The sequence below is a fragment of the Bufo bufo genome, chromosome 3 (genome assembly GCF_905171765.1).
Source record: "Bufo bufo chromosome 3, aBufBuf1.1, whole genome shotgun sequence".
Taxonomy (NCBI): Eukaryota; Metazoa; Chordata; class Amphibia; order Anura; family Bufonidae; genus Bufo; species Bufo bufo.
In genome coordinates, this window is record NC_053391.1 from 14,699,085 (window position 1) to 14,706,987 (window position 7,903).

Below are 7,903 nucleotides of genomic sequence, written 5' to 3' on the forward strand. Positions count from 1 at the left end.
ATTTTATTAAAGACACGGAGGCGAGTATTGCTTAAACTTCCTTTACTGTTACCATAGCAGCAAAGAAATGAACATGTCAATCACAAAGAAAACACCATAGTAACCGACTCCTCCCCCTATCCCAGTATATATGGACTCCACCCTCTGGGATCATCCTCTTTCTTTGAACAGCCACTCAAACCGCTGACTCTTCCGGAAACTGGATCTTCCTGAACGAAAACAACAGTTCTGAACCTTAGGACCAACTCGTCAACCGACCAGACAGCCGAACTTTAGTAGCCACGAAAACACCAACGAGTGTGTCTAGGCAAAAAACCCTGAGGAGGAGGAACTTCAACCTGCGGACGAGAACACAAAATACGAGGTAGTACCACAAGAATATATCATGATGGAAAGTCAAACTATACAACAAAATTCAATCAACAAAATATTCATAAATAAACACATAATGCATAAATAAATAAAACGGGGTGGGTAAGGGAGGGCAATACTCGCCTCCGTGTCTTTAATAAAATCATGACTTTACGTAATGTAATAGGAAAATCATGAAATTTTATGACAAGACACGCAGGCTTCGTATTGCTAGTTTAAAGCTGAGAGATAACCGAGTTAAAAGCATGAGACTCCGGGCGAAAGTAAAACTCCCGGAAAGTGGACACCCTAGACCAATCCGCTAAACGCATAACATCCTCCAGACGGGCCCCGGCGACCGACATAGAGGTAGCGGAAGCACTGCGGACGGAATGAGCCGTAAAGATATTAGTGTCAATACCGGCCTGACTCATAATTTCCTTAACCCAGCGAGACAGTGTCACACTGGCGACTGGAGCGTAGGGCTTCCGAAAAGAGATAAACAGATTAGGAGAAGTAGAGACACGTAAAGACGCAGTACGAGATTCGTACTCCTGAAGGCACACCACCGGGCATAGCTGTGGGGACTGAGGGAAAGCGGGGTAAGCCACTGAACGAATGTTCGTCTTAGTGCGCCTGGAAATGTTAAATAAAACACCATCCGGCGTAAAGGACCGAGCATCGTGATCTAATGCCCGCACATCAGACACCCGCTTACACGAAATTAGGCAAAGCAGCGTAACCAACTTAGCTGATAACTGGCGTAGTGATAATTGATCGTTGGAAGACCAAGAAACCAGGAAACTTAAAACCAACCCCACATCCCAAGTTGCTGAGAAACGAGGTCTGGGAGGTCGAGACAAACGAGAGCCCTTCAGCAGACGGCACACCAAAGGATGTTGACCCGCAGGGGAACCCTCGAAACCCTCGTGTCGGGAAGATATGGCCGATCTGTAAAGATTAATAGTGCGATAGGCTTTACCTGAATCATATAAAGAAGACAAGAAGGACAAAACCGACATTAAAGGAGCCCGAAGGGGATCCAGGTCCCTTTCTCCGCACCAGCGAGCCCAAGCGTCCCAGGCGGAGCGATAAGCCCGTCTAGTTCCTGGAGCCCATGCGTTCTCCAATAAGAAAAGAGTCGTGTCCGAAACTCCAGACAGCGAGACGGGACACCCGAGATCCTGCAAGCGAGAAGACGAAGCCCGCCTGATTGAATGAGAGGATGTTGTGCTCCCAAAGGATCCCGCAAGAGCCAGGGAAGGTCCGGGAGGAGGATTGGACGATCCACCAATAAGTCCAGAAGCAGTGGGAACCACGGTTGAGACTGCCACAGCGGAACGATCAGGATCAGATCCGCTAATTGGCGTTGGGCTTGGAGGAGAACTCGGGGAATTAAAGCGAACGGCGGAAACGCATACATCAGCGCTCCCCCCCACTGTTGCAGAAACGCATCCACCGCCTCCGCCAGTGGATCCGGACGCCAGCTGAAGAATCTGGAAGTCTGAGCGTTCAGACGGTTCGCGAAAAGGTCTATCAACGGAGGACCCCAGTGAGACGATAAAGTTAGGAATACCCCCTCGTCTAACTTCCAATCGCTGGAATCCGAAATATATCGAGAATTCCAGTCTGCTACCACATTGCGGAGACCCGGAAGGTGTTCTGCTATAACTACAATACCTTTGGTAAGGCAAAACTCCCAGAAATCTTGAGCTAGGTAAGTCAGAACCGAAGAACGAGTGCCGCCCATCCCGTTTACGTATCGGACCGCGGAGACGTTGTCCATCCGCAATCTGATACAGGTCGTGACCGTGCCGTTGGCGAAACTGCGAATCGCCAACGACCCTGCCAGTAATTCCAGGCCATTTATGTGGAGGCGGGACTCCTCTGGGGACCAAGGACCTCCGGTGGAAATCCCATTGCAATGAGCCCCCCAGCCGTGTAGGCTGGCGTCGGATTCTATAATCAAATCCGGTAAGGGACCGAACAGGGCTTTGCCATTCCAGACTGATAGATTGTGAATCCACCATAGAAGCTCGTCCCTCGTTTCTGAATCGAGCGTGACCATGTCTGAGTATGTGGCCCCGGCTCGGAGGTGTGCAATTTTGAGTCTCTGGAGAGCTCGGTAGTGTAAAGGAGCCGGGAAGATGGCCTGGATGGACGACGCCAGGAGACCTATAAGGCGTGCTAAGTGACGCAGAGATAGTTGGGGTCGAAGCAGAGCATGTCGCAGCTCTTTGCGAAAATAGCCCGGACCTTGGACAGAGGAAGGTGAAGGGTCAGTGAAGAGGAATCTATCCTGAATCCCAGGAACTCTATAGAAGTCGATGGAATGAGGCATGACTTCTCCTGGTTTATGATGAAACCCAACCTGGATAGGAGGTTGGTGGTCATGAACAGATGAGAGTGAAGAAGGGACGGACTCCCTGCCATGATAAGAATATCGTCTAGATAAATTATCATGCGCACCCCTCTGCTGCGGAGCCAGGACACTACGGGCTTCATTATTTTGGTGAAGCACCAAGGGGCGGATGAGAGACCGAAAGGCAGGCAAGTGAACCGCCAAAGCTGGTCTCCCCAAGGAAAGCAAAGTAGGTTCCTGGAGGTCGGAGCCACCGGGACCGTGAGGTAGGCATCCTTGAGGTCCAGTTTGACCATCCAATCGCCCGGAAGGAGCATGTCTCTCAGAAGATGGATGCCCTCCATCTTGAAATGGCGATATTGGACTATAGAGTTGAGAGACTTTAGGTTTATAACTGGGCGTGACTGGCCGCCCTTCTTCTGTACCAAAAACATACTGCTGATTACCGCAGCTGAATGGGGAGAAGTGCGTTCTATCGCCTGCTTGAGGACGAGTTCTTTCAGTTCTCTGTGCAGCAGACGTTGCACCGACCCCGTCCATAGAACGTGTCTGGGACTTGGTAGTAGGCTTAGAGGGGCTACCAGGTCTATAGTGAAACCCATGATGGTGTCTAAAACCCACCGGTCTGAGGTGATCTCGGACCAGGCATTGGAAAAGTGACGGAGTCTGCCCCCGACACAACCTGTTGAAGAAAGTAACGGTAGGACGGGAGGGGCACTTACCAACTGGTCGACGATAGGATGGGGCTCCACGGTAGCTCCTGGACCGTCCTGAAAAACCCCTGGATGGGAAGAAGGATGGTTGATGTCTGGTATCCTGAAGAGAGGATCTATAGTTGAAGGAGCCTCTTCCCGTACCCCGGGAATGGAAATCGGACCGGCCGGACAGAAGGCCCCTAGAGCTGCCGGCCCTGTTGGAAAAACGGGTGTTAAAGACCCTCTTCATTGATGTCTGGCTTTATCTAAAGCCGTAAAGGCCCCGACATATCTGCCTAGTTCTTTAATAAATGAGTCTCCAAATAAGAGACCCTGAGCATTTTTTCCTGCTTCTGACAGTGCAAGGTTGGAGAGCTTAGGCTCCACCTTCATCAAGATGGCTTTACGCCGTTCGATGGCTAAGGAGGTATTTACATTGCCTGCAATGCAAATGGCCCTCTGAACCCATCCTCCTAACTCGACAGGATCCACCTGTTTACCCTCCGCCTTGGCGGACTCGGCCATGTCGAATATTTTTGCAAGAGGGCCCGTGATGTCCAGAAGTTTATTCTGGACCGCCCGCAAGGCTGAATCAAGCCCTTTTTTCGGGTTAAACTTTGTTTTCGTGAGAAATTGGACCATCTTAGGGTCGACAGTCGGTGTTTCACACACTTTATTGGGGATCAAAGGGCGGGGGCATTCCGCTCGCAATTTACTGCGGGACTCCTTGCTTAGGGGAGCACGGATTTTCTCCTCCAAATAATGTGCTACATGTGTGGCGGGAAGCCATTCTGCTGATCTGGGATGATGTAACTCATCCGGATTAAATAGGGGGGCACCTAGCGGGTCAAACAGAAGATCGTCAGGTGTTGGAAGGCCTTCCTGAGGGACGCCCGCAGGCGTGGGTGGGATGGGAGCTGGCAATATATCCAGAGGGTCAGTTTCGACGTCCTCAAGCTCCTCCCCTGAGTCATAATGGAACTCATTCTGAACCTCCTCAATCGATTCTCTGTCAGAATCAGTCAAAGGCTCAGGAAGGGTCCTGGCCGATTTCCAAGCACGAGAACGTTCTGCCTGTCGTGCACAGGCTCTTTTTCGCGGGACAACCGCGTGGTCATGTGATGGATTACCATCGGTTCTAAGAGTTCTGGAGGCGGATGGTCCTTCAGAGACCAATATAGGATCTTGTGTGGCCCTAGAGGGCTGAACACATAAGGCCTGAGATAATGACTGTGATAAAGCTGAGGACATGGAGCCCATAGCAACCATGATTGCCTCAGAAATAGATTGCTGCAGCGCAGCATTATGTCGCTCCTGTGAGGAGACATTCCTTAAGCTGGGAGCATTAGGGGGGCTAAGGGGGGGGGGGGGGCAGCAGGGTCCTGCCTAACAGAAGAGGAGCTACTGCGGTGAGACATAGTGATAGAGTGGACAGGAGTTAGTCACCCCAGACCACCAAAGGAACAAAGACCTGAAAGAAAAAGAAAGAAAAAACGACAGTGAGGATCGGGAATGCCAAAGGAGAAAAACCGGGCGCAAAGATAAACACTCACCAAGTAGAAAAACCGGCACCGAGTAAGGTGAGAGCTACCGGAGCACAGGAGGAGACAAACGGCGCAAAAAACCTGAGGAACGGCCGAGATCTCGCGAGATCTCAGGTGGCCGTAATCCAGGACAGGAGCGCCGATGCCGGAAGAGAAGAGACCGAAATCTCGCGATCGCGAGACCTCGGACTTGCCCGCCAGAGCCAGGAGGAAAACAGGATGACGGAGGAAATCTCGCGTAACGCGAGACTACGGCTGGGGAGGCCGCGAGTAGGCTGAAACGAACCGGGAATACCGGTAAGGAACGAGAGGTATGGGACCAGACTGAACCCGGAAGCGAAAGATAATAAGGGCAGACTGGGGCGAAAAAACCCCCAAGGGGGAAGGGAAAGAGAAAAGATAAAATAACTACCCTAAGGTAGAAGCGCAGTAGTAAAGTGGTAAGGGGCAAGGCCCCCACAGAAAAGACCTGTAACGATGTAAAATTACACCTAAACGCTATATAATCAAATAAATGACAAACAAGGATTCTATTAACACAGAGGATACTTATCTGCCATGACAGCAGCAAACAAAGAGGATGATCCCAGAGGGTGGAGTCCATATATACTGGGATAGGGGGAGGAGTCGGTTACTATGGTGTTTTCTTTGTGATTGACATGTTCATTTCTTTGCTGCTATGGTAACAGTAAAGGAAGTTTAAGCAATACGAAGCCTCCGTGTCTTGTCATAAAATCGGCGGCTCCTTGAATGGACCCGCCATCCGCCCCAACTCCACCTCCTTCCTCAACTTCTCCGCCACTACATCCGCGTGAACAAGCGCGGACCTAAGATTCTTAGGAACCGTAGGCCCCGCCGTAACCACCGATGGAATACGAAAACCAAACCTAAAACCATCCCCCAACAAACCGGCCGCGACCCGATCCGGATATCTATCTAGGAACACCTGCATCTCTTCCACCCGCACCGGCGTCCGTCCCTTTTCCAGCACCATCACCCCCCCTATTCCTTCCCCCTTTGAAGCAACGGTTAGCTCCATGGGCTCCCCCACACCCCGTGCACTCGTGCTTAAATTTGCACTTGGCCCCAAATCTGCAATTTCCTTCATTAAAAAGGAAGCACAACCCTTTTGCCGATGCCGCTGCCAAGGCCCCCGGGGATGACCCCCCGGACTCACCACGAAAGGACTGCCCAGCCCTAGGCGGCGCCGTCACCCTCAACCACAACCCAATATCCTTATGATCCCACCGGATATCGGGTCTCACCGCCTTACGCTGTCGGAACTGCTCGTCGTAACGGAGCCAACCCACCCCACCATAAACCCTATAAGCCTCACCAATAGCGTCCTGGTAGCAAAACAGCGCCGAACAGCATTCCGGAGACCGTTCCCCAATGACACTTGCTAATATGGCAAACGCCTGTAGCCAATTAGCAAAGGTACGCGGAATCAATCGATGCCTACGCTTATCCTCATCCTCCTTTTTCCCCTCATCCTTCTTACCCCTATCCAGGTTAAACCTTTCCAATGGGAGCAGCGAGAATATCTCCACATACTCTCCCTTCCAGATCTTTTCTCTCACTTCCTGCTTTAAATGAACCCCCAGCGGCCCCTCAAAGCACACGTACACCTCACCACGAGCCCTATCATCCAACCTCTGCACCTCCTCCTCCTCCCCGCCTGCGTCTCCACCGACACCAACCCCGCTGCAACAACCTGCGTCCCTGCCCCTAACCCCGGCACCACTCCCCACCCCGGCAACGGAGACCCAGCACCAGCACCCATACCCGACAACCAACCCGCCAATCCCCCAAAAACTGCCCCAAACCCTTACCAAATCCACCTATGGTCCCACCCCCACCACCTGGGAAACCCTGCGCTAACACGGATCCCCAAGCAATCTCACCAGGCACCACGGGCGCTGTGACTCCCGCTGCCGTAGATCCTGACTCCCGCCGTACAGACACTTCACCGTCAAAGCTCCTGGATGTCGACGGCTGCTCCTCCTGGACCACCTGCACGACCCTCTGCACCACGCTGGATGGACGCCTGGACGAGACCGCAGCACCCACCACCGCAAGGGGATCTTCCTCCACACTGCTCATACCTTCTCTGGGCCTGCCCTGGTATTCCTCTCCCACCAGAGCAGCCCAAGGAACCGGGATGCTATCTGAAAGCCGAGAGGACCGCCCGCTTAAGGAAGGACTGGGCCGGTCCACAGTTCCTGGTCCCGCATACATGTCCACTGCCGCAGGGAACGGGGGAAGGGGCGTCCCGCTCCTCTCAGGGCCCCGCCGAGAATCGGGATTCCTCCCACGGCGAGAGCGGCTCGCGGAAGGCTGAGCGGCCGCTCTCCGCCGCCGAGGGTCCGCAGGGGGCTCCCTATTCGGCGCCGGGCCCGGGGGGTGATTTCAGGGCTTAGGCGCGCCGGCGGTATACTCCGCCACGGCCGGGCAGCCCTAGCAATGGGGGTAACCACAGGAGCAGGAGAAACTATGCAGGCGCCCACCTGCTCCTGCAGCCAGCCAGGCCCCCTCACCTCCGCCTCTCGCCGCAACCTCTCCAGCATCTCTTCCACAGACATCACCGGCGCCGACATCCTGAGGTCCGTCCTGCTCGTTTCGCTCCCCTGGCCACACTGTCCTTACTTCCGCCTTCCTCCTCCGTCTCCGCTCTGGCCACGCCCCCCGCCGCCCTGGCAACTCGCGCCTCTTCTCCTAACCCGCCCCCACAACAACTAACCCTTTCCTCACCTGTCCTTCACTGCCAGGCCTCTTCATGCGCGTCCTCCCCCACCGCTGCGCTCCAGTCCGGCCTGACTCTCTGCCTCTTGCAGGCAAACACAGCCCATCCTCCTTCCACAAGCTGCTGCTGCTGCTGCCGTCAGGGTTTGTCATGTGACCATGAAGGAGCATGTGACCAGTGATGTCACATAACTCCTTCTAACAACTAC